Here is a 13,525-nt window from a genome sequence, read left to right on the forward strand (position 1 = left end):
TATAATATAAATACTTTTGAGATAGAGGTTTGCCAAAGGAGTCATGAACCACAGGTTAAGAAACGCTGCTCTAGGACAGAGGGATGGAGGAATCAGACGCCATGAAGCCTCCCTGCCAATCCTTCGTCACCACTTATCTCCCCAGTCTGGGCCTCCCACATCAGAAGCATTCATACATTGAGTTTTCAAATGTGTCTTCAGGAGGCCTCGGAGGGGTCCACATTACTGTTTCCTTCTTCAGGATCTGTCTGCTTCCCCTCTGGCAATAGAGAACTTAGAGACTAGCAGTCAAGCAGAGGCACTAGAGTCCTTGGGGAACATCCCCAACCCCCTGGAAAATGTGCCATGGAAACTGCAAGAGTGAAATGAGCTGCTGTCGTCACGAGCTTGGAATTGAGGGATGGGTGAGGAGAAGAGGACAGGAAGATTCAGCCTGTGTGGGCACCTGCCGCGGGGGCAGATTCCCGGCGGAGAGTTTCCTGATGGTCTGTTTCCCTGCAGAGGAGCAGCGTTCCCAGCACCTCAGAGATTGCACAAGACTTCCAGGGGACTTAAGCTAGGATGGCCAAGGAGCCAGTATGCGTGTTGTGCCAGACCGCTGAACCACTAGAGCACAACTCAGAATCTGACCAGATCTTCAGTGCCACCCTCCCTCCCCCCAAACACTCCAACCCCTAGAGGCAGCTCCGCCACTAAACGCGGCTAAGTCCAGCCTAAGCTGAGCTTCTGGGACTCCGCCACCCCCATCGCGTGCCTGGCGCCTCCGGCTTCCTCCTGCGGCCACGGGCGTCACGCGATGGCTGCGATTGCGTGCGAGTGAATGGGGCCCCGCCCGGTAGGCGTGGGGGTAAATTGGTTAGGGGCCTAGACCCGAGGGAAAGGGACAAAGGTGCGGCGGGGGCTGGGTGGGACCGGGATGGGAGGGTTTTGGATTGTTGCACCTCGAGGTCGGGTCCAGGAAACTCCTGCCTTGCTCCGGTAGCCGGTCAGCTGCAGCAGGATGTCTTTTCTAAGTTAAGGGTTATGAAGGTCACCGGCACCCCACACAGAGATAGCGAGTAAGTGTGTAAGAGCCAACAGAGGGGTGCGTTGATTCACGCGCCTCAGAGAGTCTGCTCAATACTTCCCTCTGCTTTCTCCAAGGCCCGCCGCCCCCTATAGGCCTTCCCCTCCCCAGCAGGCTTGTCTTCAAGGCATCAATCACAAGTTTGTACCAGCTCTGAGCTGCTGTGGCCTCTGACAAAAAGAGGGACCTACTGGGGCCGCTCACTTGGAAATGAGCTGGATTCCTGTACACTGTGCCCAGCTCCACCTAAACCCACGGTTTCCTGTCAACCCTAGTTATTACCCCCTACAACTATAGGTGCAGGAGGACCTTACCCCAGGAAACTTAGTCTCTTGAGATTCTCAGGGACACTTGAAGGAGTCCCCAATTGGTCACAATCAACTGAAACCAAAAAATCTTTCACTTCTCTTAGTTCCTGAAAACTTAAAGTAGTTTATTTGGAGCAGCAAGAATCTGAAGAGTTACCATGGAGGAAGTTGAAATTTCTACACACAGCAATGCAGGGAGTGCAGGCTACCCTGGATAACCAACTTCCCAGTAACATATTTCCCTTTCTCTACAACTCAGCAGACAACTGGGACCCCATCAGTTGATGCTACACACATACAAATCTAATGACTTCTGGGTGTCAGTTTAGCACAGTTCTCTGTGGAGGAGATACCAGAAGTCTGAACCAGCTCTGCTCCTGGGTGGTGCCTGAAAATGCCTTTCTCTCAGTTTAGTGATGTCAATTCCTACACCAGAGTGGTGTGTCTGATCAGGCCAGCCATTCCTATAGTTACTTACGTTCCCCCTGGGCTTGCTATGGTCAGAGATAAAGCCTGAGCAAGACAAGGCCGAGCAAGCCGACTAGAGCAAAGATATTACAGAATTTTGGCTAAAGTTTCCTGAGTGTTTTCTAAAGCTAACGTTTACTTTAGGTTGTCAGTAGATAGAGACGTGGGTCCCAAGCAGAGCAGGAAGGAGGGGTACAGAAAGGATCGGAGAAAGAAGCAAACGGGGAGATGGTAAGAAGAGGAAGGGGTATGTGAGATGCCTCTACTCAACACTCACCCAGACTCTCCTGGCTTTAAGCTGGACTGTCCTCCTGGACAGTTAAAATCTCTGATTCAGCCCCTGGGCAAGGAAGAGGCTTGGCTGGAATTTCAGTAAGCCAATCAGCTTTAGTGTCCCAGAACTGGGAAGGACAGTTCTCCATCAAGACTCGGTCTACAGCACCACAGTCTACTATGAACCGAAGACCCAAGTAAGCAGCAGGGCAGAAACAGGATGGACAGACTTAAGATGACACATTGTTCAGGTCTTGTACTAAGGTCATGTAGGGCTTCAAGGTTCTATCAGCCAAAACCTGTCCCACATCCTACTTCATGTGAAGAAGGTGTCAGGACCCACAGACTTACAGGAACATTGCCGCAGTTCCAAGGTACAGAGCTGTCAAGCTTGCTGGCAGGACATTCAGAAGATCCCAAAAGGTAGGAACAAATAATCATAAGGAAAACTTCTGAATTCCTGGCTACTCTATCTTGAGAAAGCTCCAGAAGTGACATTGCCTAGCTATGGACAGGTTCCCTGAGAAAGTCGTAATACTGAAGAGGCTGCCATGGTGACATCGGGAGTTGGTTCCACACTCTTGTACTCAAGGAGCCCTTCTGTGCATCTAGGATGCTCAGTCTCACTAAAATATGAGGTGCATGGTGCTCATCTATGATAAGGCAGCCTGATGGACCTGCCAGGAATCCAGGCAGAGGATTCCTGTCACATGCGTGGGATATCATTGATTGGGAGAAAAATCCAGGAGTCCTTAGAAAGGACAAGTCTGATCCTCCTTGTTGACTGGCTTTAGATGTTGGAGTGAACAAGTCCACACCCAAGGACAGTACCCAGGGCCGTGGCTAAGGTTGTTTTGATATGTGTGAGCTTCCCAGTCACTCTGCTTCCAATGTCTGGGGGTATTGCTTATAGGGTATCATCCGAATCAGGGTCCAGTGAGGCAGGTAAGGCTTTCCTAGTGTGCATAGTGTCACGTGACTGCTGAGGCCTGAAGAGAATGGAAGTTGGTGAGGGAGAAATTTCCCTTTCCTCCTGCCTCTGGGTGAGCTGAAACATAGCCTCTCATTTACATCTGCTCCTGATTCTCAGTTTGGACTTAGGCTGGATCGTGACATCCATTTCCCTGGGGTTTCCCATGGATTCTGCTTCCATGACCACATGAACCAATTCCTCACAATTTCTGCCCATGGTGATCTGTTTCTCTAGGGAATCCTGATAAATATATGTCTGTCTTAGTAAATACACATCTGTCTTAATTAGGGTTTTACTGCTGTGAACAGACACCATGATCAAGACAACTTTTAGGAAGGACAAATTCATTTGGGGCTGGCTTACAGGTTCTGAGATTCATTCCATTATCATCATGGCAGTGTCCAGGCAGGCATGGCACAGGAGGATCTCAAAGTTCTACATCTTGTTCCAAAGGCAAACAGAAGAAGACTGGCATCCACAGGCAGCTATAAGGAGGGTCTCAAAACCCACCCCTACAGTGACACACTTCCTCCAACAAGGCCACACTTCCTAATAGTGCTACTCCATGGGCCAAGCATATTTAGACCACCACAATGTGCAAGGCTGAGTTGGGGTAAAATGTCAATATTTCAGCATCAGATAGGAACCCAATCTCCATATTGTGTCTGATCTCAAGGCTCCAAGCTGTATATTAGGTCAGCATTTTTTACGCTGTTTTCTCCTCCAGCAATCTAAAGAGTTTAGACAAGTGTAATGGAGTAACTAAGTTCCTGTCACTTCAACCTAGCTGCTAGCTGCGCCTTACCTGGAACTTTACCAACTACTAGCCTTTGGAATCTCTGCGATGACTACCTATCATTTAAAAATATCTTTTCATTGCTCAATCCCTCAGCCAAGAAAAGACATCAGGAATACAAATGAACACCCACCCAAACGTTTCAATAAAAATTTGGAGCACAGTCCAAGTTGTGTACTACAGCAAGTTGCTGTCTTTGACATATAATTTCCACATTTTCCAAAATACATTCATTAAAGTGTCACACTTCCAAACAGCTTACAAAGAACCACAAAACATGCATTTCCTGTGAGCCACTGAGGACTGGTCAAAAGGCAGCCATGTTCTCATCTCTTCCTAACCACTTGCTGAAGGCATTTGCTTCTTCCCACAGGCTCTGCAGTATCTCCAGGCACACATGTGTCCTTCAAAGGAGAAACAGAACCCTTGCCTTCAAATACCTGTCATTGTGGAAGATGAAACCCAAACTAGCTCATTGTAAGAGGGAAGACCATGATTTGGGCACAATGCAGATCTATATTCTTTTTATAATATGAAGTGTAGCTAAAACTGGATCTTCTCATGACGTTTTATCAAGAAATGTTTCAAACATTCAGCAAACAAGCAAGAGAAACTTCTCCACTGTCAGTGAGAGTTCAAAAGGTTTTTTTTTTAATGTTTGGTTTAAAATAAAATATTTTAAAGTCAGAGATGTACTAAGTTAATAAATTCATGATACCCAGGTGTGAATATCAGCATGAGTAAGGCACCCTATAAGACTCACCAAACTCCCACAGCCCACAACTAAACACTGTCCTAGCAACTCAGACTGGGTGCCCTGCTCAGAGGTCAGAAAGAATATATACTCCACTTTTAGACAATGATCTGAGAGTGGAGGATGAAAGCTCAGAAGTAGAGCACTTGGTTATCTATAAGTTCAATTCTCAGCAACACACACACACGCTCACGTGCACGCACACACCACAAACCCCCATAAATAAATCTGTAGGTTTAGATCATCCAAAACCTCCTACTTTAATAAGGCTTCTTAAATACTTCAACCTTCCTTATAGCCCACTGACCAAAGGTAGGGAAGAAAAAAGGTTAATAAGAAACGGGGGTGGGGTGGGGAGAATATGGACCTGTTTAGAAGTAGTTCTTTGGAGTGATTCCAAACACAAATTCAGTAGTGACAATCCAATACAATGGGTAAACACCAAACGTGAATTAGTAACAGCAGCTTGATTCAGAAGAAACCCTGAGGCTCCACCAAATCATCATGAGTCCATGAAAGCTTCAAGAAGCAGCTGGGATACCATGAGAAGTCTTTGGAAATTTTCTCTCTACTAAGTCACGACAAGTGAAAGTCAGTGAAGACCAGCAAAGTATTGCAAGGTAAACCAATGCAAGAGCATCCTCTCACCCTCTGTGGGGTTATATTTATACCCTTTCCAAATATCACGAGCCCTCTCAACTGTCCACTCCAGCAAAACATCATATACTCTTTCACCAGACAGCTTCCAGAAAACCATCACATGACACAACTGAGTCTCCACAGAAACCAGCGATTTCCACTTCATGAATCTATAGTTACCTGTCAGCAAATTCATAAATAACAGCAGCATGGAGCTTGCCTGCCTGCCTGCCTGGCAATCATCTGAGTCTTGATCTTCACACAAATAAATTATACATCATCATAGGTCACCAGCTCCTATCAGGGTTTTGCTGTAATTAGGATCAATAAATAGACCGAGTTTAGTAAAACATCCTGGGATCTTAATTTCAGATACATGGGACCTATAAAGACATACCTACCCACTTGCTCCCTGTAGTTGCTTCCACATTTAGCATCGGTCATCACCAATCTCTGACTTTATACAGCAGAGACTGAGCTACCACATGCAAGCCAAACATAAGGAGAAACACTGAGCAGGGAGCCAAAGAAGTTCTCCTGGAGACTGGGGATGAGGGATGATGTCAAAAGTGTGAGATCAGGTAAATCATCTGAGGGGATGAACTTTAAATAAAGATCTGAATGAAGCAATCCTATGATGGCTAGAAAAAGGGGCTCTTAACCCTAAGGAAGAACCAGAAACCCAAATAGACAGCTGTAGTACCAGGAGAATGGCTGGGAGATGTTGTCTTAGTTAGTTAGGGTTTTACTAATGTGAACAGACACCATGACCAAGGCAAGTCTTATAAAAAACCATATTTAGTTGGGGCTGGCTTACAGGTTCAGAGGTTCAGTCCATTATCATCAAGGTGGGAGCATGGCAGTATCCAGGCAGGCATGGCACGGGCAGAGCTGAGAGTTCTATGTCTTCATCCAAAGGCTACTAGTGGAAGACTGACTTCCAGGCAACTAGGATGAGGATCTTAAGCCCAGACCCACAGTGACACACCTACTCCAACCGTGTCACACCTATTCCAACAAGGCCACACCTCCAAATGGTGCCACTCCCTGGCCCAAGAATATACAAACCATCACAGATGTCAACCTTTCAGGACAGGAAACCGGTAGGTGGCAATGAGAATGGAATGAAGCACATGGTCATGGCCCCACTCCCTGGAAAGGAGAGAGTGAACAGAGTCCCTGCTGACTGAAGCACCCTGAGCACCAGTAACCCTGGCTATAGAGAGCTCACAATTGCCATATATGCCAAAAGAGATATATGACCTAACCCGGTTTCATGACCTGCCCCTATCTTCTCAACCTCAGAACCTGGGCTGCATTAGTGACATGTCATCCGGAGAATAGAGACTCTTTTAGTCCTTTCTGATCCAGACACAGAACCCCTGGATATCACCATTTCAAGAGTCCACAGATAATCTAGCACACTAGCTCAGAAAACTGAAGCTTCATCAGCCCAACTAGGCCAACTGTGCAATGCACTGTGGGCAGAGGGGCAGCATCTTGGTCCAAGCAGTGCCCTGATATCTTAGGGTTTTACTGCTGTGAACAGACACCATGACCAAGGCAACTCTTATAACAATGTTTAAGTGGGGCTGGCTTAGAGGTTCAGAGGTTTAGTCTAGTATCATCAATACAGGAGCATGGCAGCATCCAGGAAGGCATGGTGCAGGAGTAGCTGAGAGTTTTAGATCTTCATCTGAAAGTTGCTAGGAGAAGACTAGCTTCCAGGCAACTAGGATGAGGGTAGGTCTTAAAGCCCATGCCCACAATGACACACTTCCTTCAACAAGGTCACACCTACTCCAACAAGGCCTCACCTCCTGAGGCCTGAGTTCTACTCCCTGAGCCAATTGTATTCAAACCACTATACCTGAATAAGGGACAGGAACTCAAGCACAGCCAGCTAATTCCCTCAAGATGGAGGAGTTTTGGTACTTGCCTTAGGCTAGGGCACCTCCCTATTCCTGTTGACAATGCCCCTCCTTTGGGATATAGGGATATAGCCTCCACAGTTTATGCCCACAAAGCACCATCTCTTCCAGAAGCAGAAGTTGGTATGATCAGCAACTGGCACTTGCCTCTTGGGTCCTGGGTTTATATCCTTCAGCATCCTATGTCTGTTGCCAAAGCAACTCCTTCTATAATTCCTGGGGTCTAAACCAGGAAACCCTTAGATACTGCTGAATGATACCATGAAGGACTCACGAAGGTTATAGCTGAGTTCATCAGGAATTACCTATATTTTTAAGATTGAGACTTGGCTCCTACCCTTCATCATCGACAAACATCAACTCAGACCTAATCTAAAACCAGATGTTAAGTTCCCAAATGATGAAACTAGAAAAAGAAAACAGGGGAAATATTTCAAGATATTAGAAAATGGGAAATGTCACAATGGCTCTGTGGGTAAACATGTTTACTGCCAAACCTAACAAAGTGAATTTGCTACAGGACCTAAATGGTGCACATGGTAGGAGAATAGGCACACATGCACACACACACACACACACACACACACACACACACACACACACACACATGTGCACACACCCCATGACTGGGGAGAGGAAGGGAGCATAATGTAATATAAAATATAAATTAAAATTAAAAATCTAATATAAGAAATATAATTCTATACCTCACTTCTGAGTGAACAGCCAAAGAAAACAAACTTGTCAAAGAGACACCTGCACTAACTCTAGCACCATTATAATAATCAAGACATGGAATCAGCCTGGATATTCACGGATGAATGAATAAATATAGAAAATGTGATGAATAAACATAATAAAATACTATTTATCAATAAAAAGGATGAAAAGCTACTGTTTACAGGAAAAATGAGAGAACTGGGTGCTGTTATGTTAAATGAAGAGCCAAGCATTGAATTTACCACATGTTCTCATTTATTTGTGGAGGCTAAAAATGTTCATCACCCAGAAGTAGAGAGAACAGAGATCATTCAGAGGATGGAAAAGATAGTGTGAAGAGAAATCGAGAGGGTGGATAATGGCTTCAAAAATGGAGTTGGAGGCAGGAAGTAGCTCTGAAGGCTGGAGTGAGAGCTCACTCTTCCAGAAGACCTGGGTTCAGTTCCCAGCACACATGTAGTAGTTCACAACTAAGTGGAACTCAAATTCCAGAGGATCCAATGGTCTCTTCTGGCACCTGCAGGCACTGTATGCATGTGGCACACAGACATGTGTACAGATGGTGTACAGTCATATACATAAAACAAATCTCAAAAAGAGAAAACAACAAAATAGGGTTTACTTCACAAATGTAACAGTGGTTCAAAACGATTGATATACATAATGCCTTAATTCTAAAGACAAAAAGGGAAAATGGTAATAACTCTGGCTTGAGCATTATACATGTTTCTGTAAGTATGATATACATTTTGCTCTATCAAGAAGCATAAATAATATATTCCAATTAAAGTTTCAAATTTAAAAGTAAAAACAACTGAAGGAAATAAAGGTATGCAGGTAATAATTTCCAGGTTTGCAGGCTGCAGAAATAATATTTCTACAAGCCAGAAAATCTCCACTTATACCTACTCCCTGCCATTTCATGTTCAAGCACTGCTTAGGACTGTCTTGTTCTAGCTTCCACAGCCACTGCTGTGCACTCCTCTGCCCTGAATACCTGTAACTGCATCTCTGTAAGTGATGAAGTTGATCATGACAGAGGTGGTGAGGAAAAGGCTCCACACAGATGTGTGTCCAGTCTTGAGAACACAGCCTCTTTGCAGGCTCTGCCATTCCTTGACCCTTTCCTTTCCTCCTGTTTCCCAGGACTTACACCTTCCCCATGCAGTGAGGTCCTTGGGGCACACTGCAGACTCAGGCCTCACAGACCACTTCCTGTGTGCTGTTCCAATTGACTTATTTTGAGATGTTAAACTTACAAAAAAACACTTTTAATAACAATACACTATGCCCAAATTATTTTCCCATGGACTCCCCTGAAGTTTACCAATGGGTGCAGAAAGATCACTGTCAAGTCATTGGCTGGAGAGCTGTGGTTCCCCCAACTGTCCAGTTTTCTTCTGTCAGGTCTCTATGAAGACCACAATTCAGACAGTGGAAGACTGATGATTCCTCATGATTAGGAAAGAAGATGCATCTTTATCAGGAAGACCATCATGTTATGCTGGGCTCAACCCAAGATGCTTTTTGGTGTGATACATGGCGTCTTCTTGGACGCGCTCAGTAGGTCAAATACAACCACTGAGGATAATGAATACTATTTCTCTCCTTTATGTTCTTTCCCCTTGGCACAGAAAGATTATTTTGTAAAGACTTAACACCGCTTCTCACCACACTTTCACCACTACTCTTCGTATTTATTGCATTATTTGCTTGAATCAACTACGGCTCAATGGCCACTGGCTTTTAGCTCACCTCTTTTATGTTTGTCTCTCCTACACTTATTGCCTAGTAATATAATTCAGAGAAATTTTCTCACTGTTTATTTAGTTTGTTCATCTCTACTAGAGTACACTGATAGAAAATCCTGTTTTATTCATGTAGTTATCAGCCATTACTACCACAAGTCTTTTTAATGCTGAAATCATCTCTGGCTTGTCAGTAGAGCCTTCTTTATGGTCATCCTATGTTGAATGACATGCCTCCATTGAGTACTTTTAGGCATAAACAAAATTATCTTGTATCACCCCTGCTCCCAAGTCCCTGGCTCCTTGCCGTGGTGAATGGAATTCAGAGCCAGTATCTAAAGGCAAAGTACGTGTATTGTTATAGGGCAGCAGACCCTTTTGGCTCACAGAAGCCAGAGGCACTGGCTTTCCTGGAGCTGGAGTTATAGGCTGACCTCTGACATGGGTGCTGAGAATCAAATTCAGGTACTCTGAAAAAACAGCATATGCTCTTAACTACTGAGCCATCTCTTTAACCTCTGATTCCGACTTTTCAATACTCATATGGCTATATGAGCTTTTCACTCCTTCTGAGTCAGATTAATAAGAGTTTGTTTCAAGGAATGTATTACTTTACTTTCAAATCTCAAACATATAAGCACTAGATTGCTCATAATGCCCTTAGAGGATCTTTAAAATCTCAACAGCATCTATAATTGTCTTCTTTTTATATCTTAACTCACCTCATACTTTTTTTCTTGATCACTCACCAGAATTTGTAAATTTGATTATTCAAATTTATTATAGAATATTCAGTCTTTCTTAACTTGTACGTAAGCAAGACTAGTTATTTCTGAATATTGATTTGTACACCTTTACATTTGTAAATATTTCTAAATTCCATCATATTTTCTTCATTGATCTAAAAGTTAGTACAGATAAGAGGGGTTTCGGATTATCTTTTACACTAGTGATTTCTAGCTAATTTTCAATTGGGGCCTCACTATAACTTTTTGTGATTTTTGTCTTTTGTCACAATTTGACTTATTGGCCATATGATGTCAACATTTAACATGTACGTGCAGGCTTGAGAATACTGGGACTGTGGAATCCAGGAACCCAGCGCTTTCTGTTTGTCCATTAGATCGATCGTATGTTTGCCTTGTTTACATCTTTTATAACTTGTATTACTTTAATGTTTTACTCCACAAGTCTTTTCATATCCTTTTGATGATGAATGTGTGTGTTTTCTTATAATTCTGTCAATGTTTGTTTTTATAGATTTTGAAGTTATTAGAAACATAAATTTTAAATTATATTATTCATTTGATTAAATGAATCATTAAATAATTATGTAGTGACTCATCCCCTTCCTCTCCCCAGTGCTTTTCAACTTCAAAGAAAATTTTGGACATTGATTCAGAGGCATAAGTCTTCTCTCTGTTAGGGTTTCTTCACTGTGTTTTTCTATCTTTTTTGCTCTTTCTCTCTAAACTATTAGACTTTAAATGTGCACTTTGTAAATAGCATATCAAGCCTCAGCCTCATATATCTTTTAATAGGTGTCTTAGTCAGGGTTTTATTGCTGTGACAAAAACACCATGACCAAAAAGCAAGTTGAGGAGGAAAGGGTTTATTTGGCTTACACTTCCAGATCACAATCATCATTGGAGGAAGGACAGGAACTCAAGCAGGGCTGGAACCTGGAGGCAAGGAGCTGATACAGAGTTTCTAGAGAGATGCTGCTTTCTGGCTTGCTTCCCCTGGCTTTCTCAGCCTGCACTCTTATAGAAACCAGGACCACTAGCCCAGAGATGTTACCACCCACAATGGGTTGAGCCCTCCCCACTTATCACTAATTGAGAAAATGCCTTACAGATGGATCTCATGGAGACATTTTCTCAACTGAGGCTTCTTCTCTAATAACTCTAGCCTGTGTCAAGTTGACACACAAAACCAGCCAATACAATTGGCATGGCCATTCCATTTATATTTCTTATAATTAATGATATGTTTGGCCTTTTATGATTTCTATTTCTTGTACTTATTTGAGTCTTTCCTACTTTCTTGTCTTTGTCTTTGGTTATATGTTCTCATTCTGTTTTCTCTTTTAAAAATTAAAATCGCATTTCTGACTTAAAACAAGATCACCAGCTAGGTGGTGGTGATGTGCTCCCTTAATCCTGGTGCCTAGGAATCAGAGGCTGGTGAATCTGTGGATTTGAGACTAGCCTGGTCTACAGCATGAGTTCCAAGACAGCCAAGGTTACATAGAAAACCCCTGTCTTGAAAAAACAAAACAAACAGAAAGTAAGATAACCTTCAAATGTAATACAAGAAACTTAGAACTAACTTAAAACCATCCTCTTTAATTCTGTGCTCAGTAGAGAGGCATGTTGCATGTGTTTTTTTTTTAAGGTTTTATTAATTAATTTATTTATTTCATGTATGTGGGTACACTGTCGCTGTCTTCAGACACACCAGAAGATGACATCAGATGCCCATTATAGATGGTTGTGAGCCACCATGTGGTTGCTGGGAATTGAACTCAAGACCTCTGGAAGAGCAGTCAGTGCTTTTAACTGCTGAGCCATCTCTCCAACCTGACATGTTGTTTTAACTGTGTCGTTAGACTTGTATAAATGGCCCAACTAGCCTGATTGGACAACAGGATAGAACTACTAATATACCCTCCTTAGAAGTGACCAGCAATGCCTTAGGCTGTCCCAGATCCTTCCAGGGACAGAAGCATGGCCATATACAGAGGAGATGTGGTGGGGAAGCAAGAAGGGAAATCAAACCTTAGATCCTTATGTCCTGGAAAGAGACAGGAGAGAAAAAAGGAGAGAGGAACTGATTGAGGCTGTCTCTAATTGGTCAGGTTGATCTTTTGATATCAATGAAAAGAGGTAGAAAAAATAGAATCATTCATAAAACAATCAGGGTGATATTTTTATACACTAATAATATGATTTGGAAAGCTTTTTGATCTCAAGTGTTAAGTCCCATCAATATCTACTCTGAAGTCTAAAATAACGTTTCATCTCAACATCATCTCCTCACTTGGAGAGACAACCCCTCCCAGCAGATTCCTCCAGATGTGAACCTGTGGCTCAAACCAAGGTGTGTATGTCTGAGACAGAGTGGTATAGAAGGATTCTCTCAAAAGGGAGTCATCAAGAAAAGAAAGAAAGGCCAGGCAATGGTGGTGTACGCCTTTAATCCCAGTACTTGGGAGGCAGAGGCAGCCAGATTTCTGAGTTCGAAGCCAGCCTGGTCTATAGAGTGAGTTCCAGGACAGCCAGGGCTACACAGAGAAAGCCTGTCTCGAAACAAACAAACAAACAAACAAACAAACAGGAAAGGAAAGGAAAGGAAAGGAAAGGAAAGGAAAGGAAAGGAAAGGAAAGGAAAGGAAAGGAAAGGAAAGAAATGTATTGTTACCATGAAAGGCTAAAACCTAGTAAGGCAAATCAGATTAGACCTTGGAGTTGAGAAATATCTTGGGTTCAAAGTTCTGGGTGGGCATCGTTGGCCCACAGCAACCTTGGACTCTCTATTCAGGGTCACACTGTCCCTTTATTGATGGTGAATGCATGTTGTTAGAGGAATAACTCTTACTGTCCTGTCTCCTTTTGCTGAGACAGAAGTATCCACTTCTATAACCCTTCTCTCTTCCTCCTTCTGTGGTGACTGATTACATTCGTGGTTCATATCACACAGTTTCTTTAACAAGTGGTTGTTCAGCTGCATCCTCTCTCATTTGTTGCAATATGAGTAGGCTAAGGATTTTTCATCTCTAAGTTCTGGTTCCTTTTAATTTCTTCAATTTATTCCTCTGCATATTTTATTATAAGCAGTAAAGAAAAG

At 43.2% G+C, this 13,525-nt stretch overlaps 1 protein-coding gene across 5 annotated transcripts in view; it reads right to left on the minus strand.

Annotated features, from left to right (window-relative positions):
• Ahrr (aryl-hydrocarbon receptor repressor) overlaps nt 1-13,525 on the minus strand; it is an 81,214-nt gene that overhangs the window by 48,136 nt on the left and 19,553 nt on the right. Inside the window, exon 1 of one of the 5 annotated variants that reach the window (XM_006517050.3) lies at nt 1,381-1,448. The exons of 2 other annotated variants lie outside the window; for them this stretch is intronic. The gene's annotated coding sequence lies outside the window, so the exon portion shown is untranslated. Of the gene's footprint in view, nt 1-176; nt 689-941; nt 1,115-1,380; nt 1,449-13,525 lie in introns of those variants that run through there. 2 more of the 5 variants (XM_006517049.4, XM_006517048.2) reach the window with 2 other exon arrangements.

This window comes from Mus musculus, chromosome 13 (genome assembly GCF_000001635.26).
Source record: "Mus musculus strain C57BL/6J chromosome 13, GRCm38.p6 C57BL/6J".
Lineage (NCBI taxonomy): Eukaryota > Metazoa > Chordata > Mammalia > Rodentia > Muridae > Mus > Mus musculus.